Source organism: Rhea pennata, chromosome Z (genome assembly GCF_028389875.1).
Source record: "Rhea pennata isolate bPtePen1 chromosome Z, bPtePen1.pri, whole genome shotgun sequence".
Lineage (NCBI taxonomy): Eukaryota > Metazoa > Chordata > Aves > Rheiformes > Rheidae > Rhea > Rhea pennata.
Genome location: NC_084702.1, coordinates 29,334,859 through 29,352,999, shown reverse-complemented (window position 1 = coordinate 29,352,999; position 18,141 = coordinate 29,334,859).

Here is an 18,141-nt window from a genome sequence, read left to right as displayed (position 1 = left end):
GGCTAGATTAAGTCAGTACAGGCAACTTTGGAGTTCTTAACTGCAAATTTATTCCTCTATTAATGCAATTTTATATGGAGCACACAGTTAGGTCTTTCACTGACTCCAGCATCTAGTAAATGCTGTTTCACTCTTACTGTCTTCAGATGGTTCTGTCAGGTGATGGCATGCTATAAAAAGGACAAAAACAGGGCAAGACCTTTTTCATCTCTTTATTAATATATGCAGACCCTATAGATGTTTTGACAAGGTAACTGCAAAATATTATTAGTTTATATTTAATAAAAAGGTGCAGGATTCCCTAAAACATCCATGTGCTGGAGTTCCAACATGTTTTTATCTTGTGCTTATTTTCAAAGGAAACTATGCAAAATAATTATGTTTAAAGCCATTGAATATTTTTATACCAGAATAAAAACCAGTAACTCGCCAAAAGCTAACTCCAACTTTAAATCCCAAGGGCACTTGCTATGTACTTGCTAGAAGTAAAATACTTCTATTTTAAAGGCCTTTTTATGGGCTGTTATTCATGCTCTTGTTTGCTCTTTATGTCAAAGTAAAAAAAGGATAATGATGTGTGTTCAGCTGTTGAGTTTTTCTTTCCATAGAGTTTGGAAGTTACACAGCTCCAGAAAGTAGAAAGAGAATTACAAATTTAGTTTTTGTTGATATTTGGCATAATATCAATGTTATAAAAGGACACCTGGCTCTCTTGAATGTCACAGGTAAGATCAAAGCTCATTCAGGATCTGATTTGCATGGAAATGGACAAAGGAAAGAATTAAATATAGTATGTTCATAATGTGAACATGCACAGTGAAATCTTTATATTCGACATATACTTCTCCTCCTGTTGCCAAAAATGCCACAGAAATCACAGAAGATTCAAAAATATCAAATGTAAGTATTAGTTTTTTAATGGTTACATGTCTAAAAAACAATACTGTGATTATTCATGCCTTTAAAAAAACTAATGCTGTCCTCCACTTTTCCCCATTTTGTAGAAAACACAGCATCCTGTTAAGGATGTTCTGACTTGCAGAGTAAGCTTGTTTGACTCCACTGGTGAGGGACCTTTTCATGCTGTTTTTAAGAAATAGTTCTTTCTTTGCTTACAAATTCTTTTGGGAAGTAATGGATTATACTATAAACTACCCATTATGAAAAGTGAGAATTGAAATACTGTCATTTTTTGAAGTGCTCAGCCTGTTTTTCATGGGATAGACATTCCCTTGAACAAGTTCCCTCATTTAAACTGTATTTAGTGTTCTCTTTACATAAAAAAGAAAAGAAAAATGAAGTAGCTTCCCCTGATCAAGTATTATCGATTGCACTAGTGTTTTTACCGTATTAAGTGAAATTCATCGTCTTTGAACGCCGTCAGTTTTGTCCTCGTGCAAGTAACCTGTGGCTCTGTCACTGTGAAGTCGACCAGCCTGGGTAGAGGCTGATCACTTGATTTCAACACTGGGCTTGGAAGGACATGACTGTGGCGCTCTGCTTTTCTGCTTCAGGCTTTACACAATATCATTCCTCTGCACTTCATTTCACCATTTTCAGAAGGTGATCATCCATCCTAACTTCACAGAGCAAAGTGTCTGCAAGATACTGATATTACTATAATGTGTCTTGCTCCTCAAGTAAGTACTATTGCAGTCAATGTAGCAGCAGCAAAGATGATAAAAAACAATAATATGTAGAAAGGACCTGAAAACAGCTTGTTAATAATCTTGTAAAGATTACATCAACCAGGATTGATGAATAACTGAAAGAATACAGCAACACCTTTCTTATATTCTTCTTCTTCTCTAGTCCTCCCTCCTCTTTCACTAATTAAATCTAAATTTTCTGTGCTTTGATCATGTACATTGCTAGTGGTTTTCTTTATTTTCTGTCTTGCTTCTCACTCAGATTGTGTCTATCTGTGTCTATCTGTGATCATATACTAGAGACTAATTTTTTCAGCTAGTGGCAGTTTAAGTTCCAGCAGTGAAATGAATGGACAGTGTTAGCCACAAGATGCATATTTGATAAGTCTGTAGTGTTTATGTTTTTCCTTTTTCTGTCCTTCTTTGGTCCTTGTCTTTTTGCTGGAGTCTGACACAAGATGCGAGGGTGTTTTTTCTCTTGCAGGGAGTGCTCCAGGATTTAAAGACCCCACTGTTAAGCCTGGAGAGTTGCACGTTAGTAGACACTTGCAGAGAGGGGATGTTCAGAGAGCAGCATTTTGTCACTGTTGATCATTGCTCTGAAAGGATTTCCCATAGGGGTAGAGGTCTTCTGAAGATCCACCTTCATGGACAGGGCTGGCACCCAGAGGGCTCTGCGCCGGCATCCCTGGGATGGCCCTGCGCTTTGTAACCTCGCAGGCACTAGGCAGAAGAGATGTCCTGGTGTTGCTGAGAGCCAAAGATCAGGGATGTCGGAGTAGCAAGAGGCACGTTAAATCCCATCCTAATCTATTTTGGGATATGAGCTGAATAATCCTCACCGTTTACAGCTGCCTGTGAACCAGCTGCAAGTCCTTCCCCTTGTAAATACCATGTATTTTAAAGTCAGCTGTTCTCACAGGAGACCACAGCCCTGGTGTTAAAACAATATCGGTCTGATATTGTACTTTAAAGCTTAACGTTGAAGCAGGTCCAGGTTTTCTACTTGGAGTGCCATGTTTTCTCATTTCTTATGAATGTTACCACCTTCATGGATTTTTGTACTGCTAACTTACAGTCATTCATTTTCAATATCCTTATTTTTCCCTAGCAGTGTAACTTTTCTGCTTATCCTAGTCTTTAATAAGTTTTTAGCTTATACTCTGCTGACTGCTTAGTGCATCTGTCCCCAGAGGACTCACTGGGTTGCTGGTCTCAGGATTTAGCATGGTAAGGAAGAACAGCACAGCAAGACCTATGCTCACCTGGTGTGTGAATGATGCTATAACTTGAGACAACAGCAGGCAATTTGAGTTTCAGTGTTAGTGATTAGAAACGACACTGGAAAAGGACTTTGATTAATCTAGTGAACTGCCAGAAATGCAGTCTGAGAAATAAATCCACTTGCAGATGCCTGATAGCAATGAATGTGCAGAAATCTGGGATGTTTAGGGATGGTTGTATTGCATAATGGAATCTGCCTTAAGCCTGAGCGATATCGTATAACCCTACAGAGTTGCACTAAACTTTCTTATGAGAGCAGAATTTATTTTACTATTAATTAGCACATATTATACAATCTGAGTCATAATTCATGAAACAACTGCATGTACCAAGGAAAACAGCATTGTTTATTTGCAAAGTACTTGAAAATGAAAATTGGTTCAGTTTGCTCTAGACTCAGTGAGAAAATATTGTTCAGGACTTGATGAAAGTATTTATTTTTAAAAAATAATTATCAGGGTTATCATATTTTTTGCAGAGTTGAGGAATTTCTCTACTTCATATGGCTTCATAAGCCGTGCATAACTTTTAAGTACTTAGTAAATGTAGTCCCATCATTTTTTTTTCTGTCTTTTCTTTCTTATCATTGCTGCTGTATATGTGTTTAATATTCTCTTTTATAATATTTCTTCTGACTGATAGGGAAATGCTGCCCTAATTTAACAGTAAATAGGAAAGTCATAGATACTGACTGTGACAGTGCAGCTGTAAACATTTGGAAGAGCACCAAAAAAGAGAAAAAACTTGGTCACAGACAACTTTGTAATTGCAAGTGATGGATAATGTGTGTGGGTGGAAGGAATGTCTGTCCCTCATTTAGCAGCTATTTTAATATCACCTTGGGGATGGGGGATTCCAGAGCAAGCAGTATCTGAGGCCAGGAGCTGGGGATCACAAAATGGGTTTGGAGCAGGGGTTCCCTCTCCCACCTGACCATCTGCAAGATTTCAGTGCAGATGTGCCATCTGGTGAAACACACAGGCCGTTCAGCCTAAAAACAAGATTAAATGCATCTGCAGCCTTGATTATCCTCTGATGCTTAGGTAGATTGCTACCAACTTTTGATGCTTCCCTAGTGCCCATGAAGTGAACTCAGTAATTTGCTCTTCCAGCTGTATAAACCCAACTGGAACAACTGCAAGGCTGTTTGTCTGGGAGGGTTAAAATTTGTGTAGCAAGAGAAAGATTCTACTGCAAGTCAAAAATTCTCCCTGAAATCAATTTATTTGTTTTATTGTAAATGGAAGCCAAACATTCTCTCAAATATCTGGGAAAAATGCCAGAACATTTCAGCATGCAGAGACAAACTGCCTCTGTATAGACTAACAGGAGCTACCTGTGCTCCCTGCACTTGCATTGCAAATTCGAGAGGCCGTAGTTAGCTGTTCAGTTCTTCTCAGAGCACCAGTCTCCACATACTTGGAGGCAGAGTTTGGCCAGTGGTTCCCCAGTATGGTCCTGCTCATGCAAGTTAAAGGAGCCTCTCAGCCTGAGGTCTGGAAGTAAAAATGTTATCGCAGCACCATACAGTCATAAAATATTTAAAGCAAGTGTGATGGTTAAAAGATAAGATGATCTCTGCTTGATGAAAGATGTTCAGAAGTCCAATCAGTTGAAGGTCTCAGTTTTTAGGTATCTAAATGAGAAGACATAAAGACATATGCCTGCTTGTAAAATAAATGCAGAAGTATCACCGTGGAAAATAAACTCTGTCAGTAAACTAAGGTTATAAACAAAATGAATGCTGAGATGACCGTTTGACAGTGAAAGTCCTGCCCATGCAAATGCTTTTAACCTCTCCCCAGAAAATGACAGGTTTTACTCCTGCCTTCTGTAGCTAGGTGGTACTTCCCTGTGATGAAGGCTCAGCCTACTCCTTGCCTTGGAGGGGAAAAGAGGGAGGAGTGAGGTGGAAAAAACGGCTCTGAAACACTGTGCTTTACTCCTGACTTCCTGACCTCTGATCAGGAAATTGTGGTCTGCCGTGCAATCCTCATCAGGATCAGGAGTGCAACCCTGATGGAAACCACACGCCAGCTTGCGATTCAGGAACTGGCCTTCATGTAGTGTGCTGTAAGACTTCCAGTGTCTGGAGAAGTCTCTCTTGGCTAATAACCACAGAGAACTGCTCAACATGTCTTTGTTAGCAGGGCTCGATGTGCTTGGCTGTCTGCGACATGCCCAGGTGCTTTGGTCTTCCTAGCATGAGGTGCAAATGTCACCTCATTGTATGAAAGTGGTATTGTCTCTTTACAGCTTTGTTTTTCTTTCACCTCTCTTTGCAGCTTAGAGGATGTTGGACATCTGATTGCCATGTTTTTGGAAAATAATTTGTTGAGGCAAATTAGAATAGGTACAGTGTCCTGCTTTCCTGGGAAGCTAACAGTATGCATAGGAAAGAACCAGGTGGAAAACATATAGACATGCAAGACTTTAGGGAGCTTTTGAAAGGCTGGTGGAGCAGGTACGTCAAATACTTTTTAATTAAAAGCTATCTATATTAAGGCCAAAGAAGTGACTTCGTAACAGCTTGCCTGAAATTATTATACTTTCTAGACAGCAGCTTTCACATGGGAGCTGGGTGGGCTTAGGTCTATTGCTGGTTTATGGCCGAGACTTTGGTGTTTGAAATGGTCTCTGAGGCAGGGCGTAGTGGGAACTCTCCTGATCCTGAGGGAAAGCTGCAATCTTGGAGGCTATAAGAGCTTTCCCTGTTTCCCTGCCCCCCCCTCCAGCCACCAAAGGGGTGAGGAGCTCGCTCACATCAGGGAAAGCAACCGGGCACACCTAAAGGGTCTGATGGGCCAAGCACGGCTGCAGCATGCTGGACAGGGGGGCATCCTGGGGTGTCCCAAGGAGACGCTGGGACTCAGCCAGTGCATCAAGGAGGGAAATAATAATAATAATAATAAAATTAGCCCCTGGACACCTGGAGGTGCACAGGGCAGCGAGGGTGGCAGGTGCTTCGGCACAGCAGCTGTCAACCAGGGAAAGACACCCACCAGTATGACCTTGTCCTTGCTGTGCCCATCTCTGCTGGGTCCTCGTGGTTATTTCACTGTGAAGGATTTTGTACTGAGTCTTTGGAAGCAGCTCATTCAATGGGAGAAACAGACTTGGGAGCCAATGGAGAGTACCACTGGAAAGGAAGGTGCCAGTGCAGAGGTTTTTAGACATAAACATACATATTATTCAAGCTATAAGCAGTAGGTCATCCTTTCACACACTGAATTAGGAAAGGGAATTTTCACAGGTTCATCTCTGTGTAATGCTTCTCTGTCTAGTTTTCTGTCTCAGTTTCTAGCACTGGTAAAAGTATAAGTGAAGAAAATAAGCATACAAAGGAGTTTCAAGGGTAGGGAGGGGAAAAGAGAAGGGAATACAGTTTTGGGGACCAGTAAATACTCTTGTCACCAAAGGAGTATCATCAAAGCTAGCTGCAGTGTTGCAAGGGACTGAGCAAAATTTCTCCTTGTTTTGAGATAATGATGAAATAAAAAGGAAAGGAAATCTAGCATTTCATGGGGATCATTAATTTCCTTGTGGTATCAGTTTCATAGGCAAGCTGGTCCAGGTAACCAGCTGCATTTAACTTAAATGGGTTATCTCTTAGAAAATAAAATCCATTCACAAGGAGTATTTCCTATCAGGCATACAAAACATGTAATTGAAGGAAGATATATACTTACATCTCTCCCTTTGCTCCCATTTTCCCACCCTAAAAATAAACTCTACTGAAAGCCAGTTGAAGACTGAAAATGTTGTGCTGTTACGATTTCTATCATACACTTATAAAAACATCAAGCCAATACACATAGGCCCCTGTTTTCCCTGCGAAATGATTAAAAATGAGCATAATATCTCCCCTTCGTGGATGCTAATGTGGCCCTAACTGCCACACAAAGTAAGCCACATCCTTCACTTCCATCTAATCTCTTCCAGAAATACCACTGTCAGAATATTTTTCCTAGTATTAGGTACTGGAAAAATACTGACTGCTGATGCCTTCTTAGGGCTCTACGTTCAGTGTAATCAGCAGATGCTCAGAGATAAATAATATACGTATTTTTCATAAATCTTCTCTGACAGCTTTACAGTTGTTGATATAGACATAGGTTGTTAGTATTATTTCTGAGATACAGTACAAAAGCTTTATGTTAGCCTACTATGAATTGCAGGATGTTATACATATTTTTAAATAGGCTTTATTAGATGTGACTCAGAGGAAAGCTGAGATTGCCTATATAGGAGAAAAAGATGTTTATGTTATTTCACTTAGCATCATTTTTTTAAAATAAAAGGATTTAAGTTTAAACTCATTACAAAGTCTAGACCTCAGCCCTTACTTACCTTTCTGCCTAGGAAAAAGGTGTAGTAAAAAATATTGTCATAGACACATAAGGTTAGCAGAGGCAGCTGAAAGCTTCTAGGATTCTTTAAAGTTCACCAAACCTTTTAAAGTATAATTGTATTGGATCTTTTAGTGCTAAAATAGTTCACTTTTTGTAGTGTTGGTAGTAAATTGTGTCTGGCTAAATATCAATCTGGCAAAATCATCACTTTGTGATTGGAATGTGAAATAGAATACAAAAGTTTTGATTATTTTTGCCTGATAAAACTTTGGATACTACAAGTTAAATTCTTTGGTTTAATTCTATTAGTGTCACATAACCATCTTCCTTTTCTTTGCTTCCTCTATCCTCTATCCTCTAACATCAGCATAATTTGCTTAATGGAGCACATAAATTCAGGAATGACCTCAGCTCTGTGTATAGATAAATAAAAACGAATCTAATAAAACAGAAAAGAATTTAGTTAGGGTTAATTTACATTTAATCACGATTTTATCTTTTATGGCCTTTAGAAAGAACTGCGCTGTAGTAATTTGAGTTTCACTTTTTATGGTTCTTTGTGACCACTCTTTTTGTCAGATTACAGCAAGGTTCAAAAGGTGGATAAATCTTTTTGCTGTGAAGGTACTTAAAGTTCTCCTTCTTGAACTTAAAGAAAAAAAAACACAAAACTTTATTTAGCCTTTTCAAATCTGCTTCCTACATACTCTGTGCATGCTGCTTTCTGTCTACATGGTTTCCAATCTACTACTGACAAATTTCTGAGCAGCTATAGACTTCTTTGCTTCTTTATAAGGTCTTCTGATGTCCAGGTCCTGAGTGCACTGTAGGTGATGGCCCTGTGCCATGGTCTTACAGTCAGATCAGCATCTCTCTCACAGGTTGCATGGAATAAATATGAATGAATACAGAACTCCCTGAATTACTTTCAGATCTTAATTTATGGAAGTGCTTAATCTTTGGCTAGTTTCAATGTATTGAAAATGAAAACAAACCTTCTTAGTGGGGAATACAAAGACTAACTGGTGAAGAAGGGACAACAAAAAATATATATATATATAAAAGGTGAAGACTCACAGGCAATAGCACTGTGAACAATATTTCCTTAGTGGGTAATTAATTACTCAGTACAGATTTTCCCTGGATATTGTCTTATTTCTGCTGTATCACAAGTTATTTTTCACATTGCAGCCTGCATGTGTGTGCTCATTCCTCTTTTATACTGCTCTTTCCCTGCGATGGAGCCATGACTGTAGGAATGATCACTCAGAGCTTCCAAAGCCCACTTTAACCTCGGCGAATGTCACGATGCCCGACATCAGTCTGACAGTTTGGTCTCCTAGGACTTCATTTGTCGACATATCTTGACCTGGTTTACCAGTGCGTACTAATGCCCAGCCTTGTCCTGGGGCCTCGGTGCAGGCGGTGGCTCTCCTGAACCGCAGGCATTCGAGAGGTTGCAGCAGGACACGGCTGCTGCAAGGCTGGCTGTGTAACTTCTCTTTCCCATCAGATGTCCTTTGCTTTCTCCATTTTAGTTAATATGATAACCAGCTTTTTGAAGTAAATAGAAGGAAGTAGCAGAGTAACTGTTTCTTTATCCAAGTGAAGCTGGCAAGTTTTAACACTGACCACTGTATACGCAACAGAAAACAAAAAGCAAAGGAAGCCTTAATTGCAAGCAGAAGCTAAGGCCACTTGTACTGCAGCTGTGTGACTTTCCTCACCATCTTATTCTAAAAATGACTTATTCTGTTTTTACAAATCAGTGAAGAAAAAACATCCTTCTGTGCAAGGTCTGCATTTTTAAATGTTGCTAGGAAACATTTTAAGCTGTGTCCACCACCTCTGGTTCTTTCGGTATGTCTCATTGACTTTGAGGCTGAGATGGACATCAAATTTCATGGCAGGTTCCCATTATTCTGATCTTTCAGAGCATTCATAGAAGCAACATTATTTTAGCTCATTGAAATGTATTGTTGGCGCAAACTGGCATTGCTAATTTGATGCAATGAGATATCACCATGAATAACATTTTTACAGGGGTTCTAATAAAGCAAGAAAAATTGGCTCCCAGGAGTTCATATGCATGTGACTGTATTCACATTACATCACATGACTACAATGTGGGATATTTTTTTGATTTAATCTTTGTGTTGCCCAGTGATGCATTGAATTTCAGTTCAGTCATTCCTGAAACAGTTTCTTTGTAAATCTTATACCATCAGAAAGTAGTCAGTGACAACAACCAGACAGTAATCTGTTTGGTGGCAATTTCTAAAAGTTTAAGAGAAAATTCTGAATTTTTCTTGTTAATGAAAAAAGTTCTATGTGTTAATTGAAATAAGTGATTTTGATGTCAACACTCTACAAATAATTTTTTCAAGAAAAGTAATATAATTTCTTTTTCAAAGTGAGAAGCCAAATTAATTCATTCTGGAGATATCCAAACAGAATGTTGATGGAAATTCTCTTCCCTTTCTTTTTCTTACATGAAATAATACAAGAATAGAAGGTTTCTGTAAATGTTGCACTCCTGATCAATTGAAATTTTCTGCTGGAGAGGAAAAAACTGTTGGTGAATTTCTGATCAGCTCTGAACACCAAGATCTGCAAATAAGAAGTGGAAACTCTAGGGATGCCACATAAATGTTTCTCAACTAAATAAAAAAGTTTGGTTCATGTTTGTTTTGAAGAGATTTGGTCTTATTTTTATTTTACTAACTCTCTAACTTAATGACTAGTTCATGCATGTTTGTTGTCTTTCTACTACTCTTCTCAAATGTAGTATTGGGGCAAATAAAAGTTTGTTCATACAATAAACTTGCTACTGTTTTCTCATGCATACCTATCCATGGAAGGATTATAACGTCCTTTGTTGCAAATCCACAATGCTCCACTGTTATGTGAGCCATACATCCTTTCCATTAATGCAGGGAATGGGAAAGAAGTGGTCTGGGTAGGTCAGGGAATTGTTAATGGACTAAAAGTCACTTTTATGTAGCTCATTGGTTTGGACAGCTGGCCTTTTCCGGTAATTACGAAGAGCTGACATAACCCATTGGCTTGCTTGTAGTCACAGGATCACAGAATCACAGAATGGCTGAGGTTGGAAGGGACCTCTGGAGATCACCTAGTTCTACCCTCCCTGCTCAAGCAGGATCACCTAGAGCACCTTGCACAGGATTGTGTCCAAAAAGCTTTTGAGCATGTCCAGAGGTGATTCCGAACCTCTCTGGGTAGGCTCCTCGTGGTGGGCACTGCAGCTGCCCATCCCTCATTAATGTCCACCGAAACAACGCACTGCTATTGACTTCTGTGCTTTTAGGCTTTTCTTTTTTTTCTATTTTTCTTTTCCAAAGTTGTGCAGACTAAATCCTCAACCATTGCTTGCGACTGAGGAAAGGGCATAATGTTTTCTACTTCTATTTTGTTCAAAACTCTTTGGGAGGATTTTGCTTTATTTACTTCTCCCTGTTGATTTTCTAAATGCATAGTACTAAGACAGGAAGCAAGCCCAGGAAATTTCAGACTGAAAAATAAAAACTGTAGAAAGTTGGGTCTAATTGAAAGTAGAGATTTACAATAAAAAATACTCAAAAAATTTAACTCTCTTTGTTGTGATCACTGTAGGTTTAGCAGTAAAGCAGTCATCACATTATACGGCATCACATTTGCAGGGAACTTGGAGAAGAAATCAGGAGAACAACAAGCTAGGCAAATATTTACTTACCGTATTTAGAATGATCATGAAGGAATCCCTTGGAATACTGTTGAGAACTAAATGTGTAATTAGCTCTTGCTCCATCTTTACTAAAGAGAAATTGTGCGTTTTTAAGTATTCAAGTTACTCTTCTGTTTCTGATACCAAGTGGCAGATGACCCACCCTGAGCTCTGTGCGTGTTACCTTCGTGGCTAGGAACGGTGAAGAGAGTGTCGTATCTGTCCATGAAACCTGTGGATGACCTTCCTTATGTGCAGGCAAGGTGTTTGCAAGAGGAGCTGCAGTCCTGTTCAGGTGTCCTACGGGGTAAGCCTGGCATTTGGATCTAAAGCAGCTATTGAGGAAAAAATATATCTGAAGGTTCTCGTTGCCAGGCAAAACTGTTTGGTTTAGATGTTGGAGCAGTGACACTATTTTCAACAGGATCCTCAACGAACTGGCCTTTTACAAAATAGGTAATAAATTTCTTGGCCTACTTACTGGTAATAGCTCTGGTGAGCTGGATGCTGTGATGCATTTTTCCACCCTTTATTAGCTTAGAGTTGATGATGAGTTTCAGTGTATTTTGTGGCTGCTTTTCCCTAAAACACAGAACATGGTGCCTTTTTCTCCAAATGTTTGACTCCTTTCTTCTGTCACAAAAATATTATTTAAATTGTTCCAGCCATGAATGCCAATGAAGACAATAAAACACCTTTCACTGAAAACTGACCCTCAAAGTAAATTTTATTTGTTCTTATGTGTTCTTATCGGTGAGGAAAATACAACATTGACAAGTAATTTATTTCCTGATTCTGATATCGGATATTTGACAGGAAACCATACTTAAGGGTTAAAATGTAGTATTTTGGAGGAGGAAGACCTAACATTTGTGTCTTCCCTGTGAGTATGTTCTGTAACCATCTACGCAATATTCATCCTGTAGTTTGTATGGACTAACAAGGAATATCTGGGCCAAATTCTTTAGTGTAACTCATATGCCTTTGGCCTTTAAAGAAGTTATATGCAGCTTAATACTTTGAGCTGTGTTTATACACTGCTCCATGTGAGGGAATTTCCTCTTTTGTGTAAATTTTGTGTAATTGCATGGCTAACATTCAGAGAATATGACCTTAAAAACAGCTTGTGTTAATTTTTTTTTTTTTTTTTTTTTTTTTTTTTTTTTTTTGTTCTTATTGGTCATATTGCAGTAAAAATCCTTGCCTGCATGCTGGAAACAGGAATTTGGGAAGCTGTACTTTCTGAACTCCACTGTTACTGGCTTCAGAGTGACATGAGGCTTATGCAAAGGCCTCCTGCCCAGTTTGGGCCTTCTTTAAGATAAGTGTTTCTTTGAATTGACTGCTGCCTGGCTGTTTCTTGTGCTGAATTCAAGAGATGTTCCCAATTAGCATGCAGAAGGAACACATCTATGTGCATCTTGTCAAAGTGATCTTTTTGAAGGAAGGGGTTGCAGGAAGTTTTTTTTTTTTTTTTTTTTTTTTTTCCATTTTTTACAGTCTCAAAGCCACTCAAGAAGAAAAATAAAATCATTGTGAAAGAAAGCAGAGCTAAGTGAGAGAGAGTGCTGGTAAGAGAAGACTATGTAAGCACCTCCTGTAAAGTGTCTTTAGCTCCTTGGACATCAGAGGAGAATATTTTGCACAGTTGAGTAGGTTTTTGGTTTTTTGACTTATAACAAAGCATTGAAAAGGCAAAAGAAAAATTAAAAGAACATTTTTTTTAAAAAAAAAGCTAACTCAATCCTGGAAAGCAAAGCGAAGTGACTGCTGTTGGTGTAGGTGATCAGGAAGACTGCGTCACATTTATTGGTGTCACCTGTATGAAGAAGAATGGAAAACAGCTGCTTGAAACCAAAATATCTGGATATTGGGATTGTTGCTGGACCCAGTAGGAACAGACTGGTTTAATTTCTTGAGCAAAATTCTTCCCTAATTTAATTCCATTGCTGTTCCATAGAATTATAGCAGAGACAGGTTTATTCTGTAGTCTTTTTATGATACTATTTCTACTGGCAAATCTGGAGATAAAACATTTTCTGCAACAATTTCCAGCTTTTTTAGGAGAAGCACCTTACTGCTGCATGCATTAAAGCATCACAGAACCAAACATCTGAGTACGTGACTTTAACAATGACAAAGCCAACATTTTGATAATCTCTTTTTGGATCTATGAAAATTGATGGCAAAAAAAATTAAGATAAAAAATAGTTAAAATATGAGCTATGTTTTTTGGAAACATTGACTTTAATGCATTGCTGAAAGTTTCTGAGTAATGGTGTAAGGTGGAACACACTCCATCTAAAGGGAAGAGATGCTAATTAAAACGGTGTAAGCAGTAAATCGTATTTTTTTTCAAAATTACTATAAAAATAAGATAATCTTTGAAATGAATTCCTAATTATTTCTTCACCTAGGAAAGGAAACAGTTCCAAAATATTTAACTATATTTTTAATTTTAATTTGGGGAGCAAAATGGTTCTCATAAAGCTAAAAAGTTAAAAGCTGTATCTGTTGAAATTGGTGGAAGACTTATTTTGACTTCAGGTGAGCAGCAATTTCCTTCATAACATTTGTCACTTTTTCTTCTTACTTTTTTTTTTCTTTTTTTGATGCATGTTTAGGAATAGAAGGAGAAATGAGGGGAACCTCTGGGAGGTACAATATAGCTACCATGTGTTTTCAAATGCTCTACCTTCCTTTTGAGATACAAGTTTTTTTTTAGATACCTCATATAAAATCAATATACTGAGTTATGATATCTCTGATTTTGCATCTTGAGAGAGACCTGTCTCTTTCAAATTCTAATTTATAGTCTCTAATAACAGAAGGTGATATCTGATCACACTTCAAATAATAGTTTGTGTTTGCACATAGAAATGTACGTCATTGCTTCTCACAAATATTTAAAAATAGTAGATTCTCTGTAGTCTGGGAAAATGAAACATGGAAAGGTCAAGAGATTTACCAGAGGGATTTACATTCATGGCAGATCTGGAAATAAAATCTAGATTTCCTAAGTGAGCACTCTGTTATAACCAAAATGTGTCACTTTCCCCACTTTCTAAAGCTGATGTTTGTGAATAGAAAAGTAGAAACAGTTAACAGAGAATATCATGATACTGATAGTTAAGGTCAGGGGATCAAGAAACACTAAACTGTCTGGAAAAAACATTGATTCCATGGAGTTAGAATGAATTTTGATTCTAATGTATGATTTGAGAAGGTATCGGAGCAAAACTTTTGTGTGGGTCTCATAGAATATTATATATCTCCCTCAGAGCTGAAACAAGAACTTTGCAGAACGATGAAAGCAACTCAAATATTCAATGGATGTGTTAAAGAAATAGGGGGAGGTTCTCTCTCAGTAGGCTGTTCTGTTGGCTTAGGGGCTGTTTCTGATGGATGGGCTTTGCTTTTTATTTGTCTTTGTTTCCTCAGCTTCCTTCTGTTTTGTTTTTCGTAATGCACTTTAATGGCCTCTTTCTTTCTGTTTTTGTTTTCTCAGCTGAGGAACAGACTTGCTCTTTTCAGCTATAAAACAGTGATCTTGGGTAGGATGTTTCTTGCAGTCCTGAGAAAGTGGCTGGACCTAACGTGTTTTCCTGCCTGCTGTCCCCTTGCTGGGCAGGGAAGCTTTCCCAGGTTGCCTGCAAAGGCGATATACCATTTTGTGGAGTGAGTCTGAGTCATGCTGAAATGAAACAACAACTGTTCGAAACCAGTTTGGTGTTATCAGTGGTTGTGGATAGGAAGCAGACATATTTTGGGGAGATAGTTGTAGCAGGAGAAGGTCCTCAGCACCACAAGCCTCTATGTGGAATAAGTACAAGGTGGGAGAGGCAAAGGAAACTGCTGAATCTTGCCCAAGTATTTACTGGCAGAGCTTGAAACAAATGCTAGTTTTCCTGCATGCCAGGTTTGTACCACTGGGGCACAGCTAGATTTTCACTAACACCAACTTGCTGGTCTCATGAATAAAACATCCAATGAAATTAAGACATAATGATATTGTGGGATGCCACTTGGAAGAAATGGAAATAATCATTTGGGAGCAAGTGTTGCAGAGGGTCCATAACATGCTCTGCAAACACAGGTGGACCAGCTATCTAGGTGTCAGTTTTTGTGCTTTGCTCACACCTCTCTAGTAGATGCCTGCACCAAACACACAGAATATACCTCTTTTTTTTTTTTTTTTTTTTTTTTTTCCATTTTCTAACTTAGAATATTGGGGAGTTTATGATTCATTTTCTTCAAAGAAATGACAGAATCATGCTTTTTCCTTTCATAAGTACATATGCATCCCTGCTCTCATATCATGTGCTCTCTCCTTCTCTCCCTCTTTCGTGTTCACAGACTCTAGGCTCTTTTTTTATATATATATACATAACATTGAGACTTATAAGAGAAATAAATCTCTCTATTGTTCTCTTGGGGTGCAGCTGTTTTAAACTGTAATCATGGGAGTTGAAACAGGTTTCCTCTCACAATAACATTTATATTCGTTTCCTGACACTCTTTCCTAATAACATGAGTGTCTTCAGCTGACCATGGAAGAAAAAATAATCCCACTGAACACTTCAGAAGATAAAATAATGTTTGCACAGCACAGAATAGTTACTACCATATTACCATATTTTTTTTTAAGTTTGTTGCACTGGGTAAAGATCCATTAATCTTTATATTCCAAGTTAATATCACCATTTTTTACTCCATTTTTCTCCTCTCTGAAGTTTCTCTGCTACTCATATACCTTTTTGCACTGAGGACTGATTAAACCAAGCCTTACCTGCTTTCCTCGATGTTTTTCCTCAAGTGTGAGCACACAGGTCACAAAGTCTGGAAAAAAGAAAAGTAGAGCTTGTGAGGCTTCATGAGGATGGACAAATGGGAGACTTCAAGCTCTTCAGTCCTTCCTCTGACTTCTGGGTGGAGAGCAAAGTGGGTATCTTCATAGTTTCGCTTCTCCACCTGTAAAAGTTATCGCAGTAGCAAAGCTGTGTTGTCTACATCTCCTCTCTGTGTCAAAACTTTTAGATAAAATATTAATCTAAATTACACTACCAGTGATATGTACATAAATACAAATATTATGCTCTCACTTTGGAGAATAGATGCTTCAGATTGATACTTTACTGGTGGAGAGCTGATCTTAGCCCATTTTCATGGAATGCTTTTAGGAGGGTATCTTTTCATCTTTCCACTTTTCTGGCACACCTTTACAAATGATTTTTAGAAAGGAGCCAAGATGTTGAAAATATTTTTGCAAAACTGAAGGAGTGAGCTCTTTACTCTTTCACCTCAAAAGATATTGCTACTGTCAGCAATAGTCTGCTTCAGAGGAGTATGAAAAGCCATGCAGAAAACTTACTTTTGTGAGGTTTATATTTGTAACCCATAACCCATCTTTCTTTTGTATATGTGATACTTCCAAGTCCTTCAGGAAAGCCCGTATATGTATACATAAACACCATTTTGTCTTTGCTTCTTCCATGTCTGCCATGCAGCTGATGCATCCCCTTGCATGCCTTAATGAAGGCTTAAAGTACTGTAAGCCCATGTTATTATAACCTTTCCTTTAGCACAGGGGAGAGTCTGGATCCGGTACTGAGTAAGAAATAAAATAACAAGGGAAGATGCTTTCCCTCCCCCACCCCCTTTTTTTTCCTCCAGAGGAACAAGGTCATGAAAATGATAATCCACAGGATGCGGTGACTGGGTAAATGGCTCGTGTGGAAGGAGCTGCCAATAGAAAGAACATCTGTAAGGGGCTCTGCACTATCTCGTAATCACAGTGTCTTTGTTATTATCCACCAAAGAGTACTTTTGGCAGCATGCTGTCACAGACCTGTGCTGAATGCAGTCCTTAGGGGCAGAGAAACAAATGCAGTCAGAGGATATATGACCCAGCTGGTAAGTACCTGCAGGAGTGACTCAGAGTGGCTCTCAGGTCCTGCTTTCTCATCTCCACGGCTCCTTGGGAAGTTAACCATTTCCAGGGGTGTAGGGATTTATTCATAGCAAGGTGAAAGCACAGACCTTGTAGGTGCTACCCACCTGCTAGTCCCTGTGATCTGGGCAAACAGAAAGCAGCAGAAAGGAAAAGGAGAAAAGAGACATAATCGTAGGTTTGTAGAAGAGCACCACGATCCAGGCTGGATCCAGGGTAAACTGCTGCCCTTCCTGCTTCGAGGCAGATGTAGGTTTTTTAAGAGAATATTGGTGCTACCCTCCTGGTCTATCCCAAGAGGAGGTGCCTCATGATGGGTGTTTGATGCACAGGGCAGCAGGAGGGAAAGCGAGGAGGTGGCTGTGGCTGGGAAGAAGGGGGTATCATGTGGCACCTGTCAAACCGGGGAGGCAGAGGACAACCATTTAAGTTATGAGGGCTTATTTGCTAGTAAAGGCATTGGAGGAAAGCAAAAGAAGCCTGAAACAGATAAAACGAAGGAAAAGAGGTGAGTAGAGCAAGGAAGAAGATTTAGTTTAAAGAAAATGGCTTTTTCTTCCTGAATTTTGTTTCACCTAGAAGGGAGTGGAAAGGCATTCACATCAGTGGGAAAAGACTGTCAGTTTATTTAAGTGTAGAATTAAATGGATTTCAGAGCCTGACTTTAGGAGTCTTATCTGTCACGCTTCAGGAACACTGCACAATAAATACACTGCCCCAAAATACACGTTATAATCATTAACATTATATTGAACAGCAATGACAGGCTAGAGAAAAAGGCCTGAGACTGGAAATCATATTGCCTGGCTTCAACTCTTTGTAACGCTACAGCTTATTACAAGGTCTTGGGAAAGACACTTAATGTGTATTTAACGTGTCAGTTCCTTCACTGTGAATAACGGTTTTCAACATCTGCAAACTTCTGTGAGACTTACCAATGAAAAGCACTTGGGAAGCTGGATGAATAACCCCAGCCAGAGCCCTCCAGTCCGTCATCCAGATGTCTCCATCATGACTCACTCCTAGCTTTCTCTTACCAGCCTAAAGCTGTGCGCGTGGGCTTTGCCTGAGGTTGAATTATTTTTGAAAGTTTGAGGAGAAAAGAAATATAGTTACACCATCTTGACATGGGAGATGGGAGGAAGGAGGAAGTATCCTAAACAAAAACAAAAATGAGCAAAC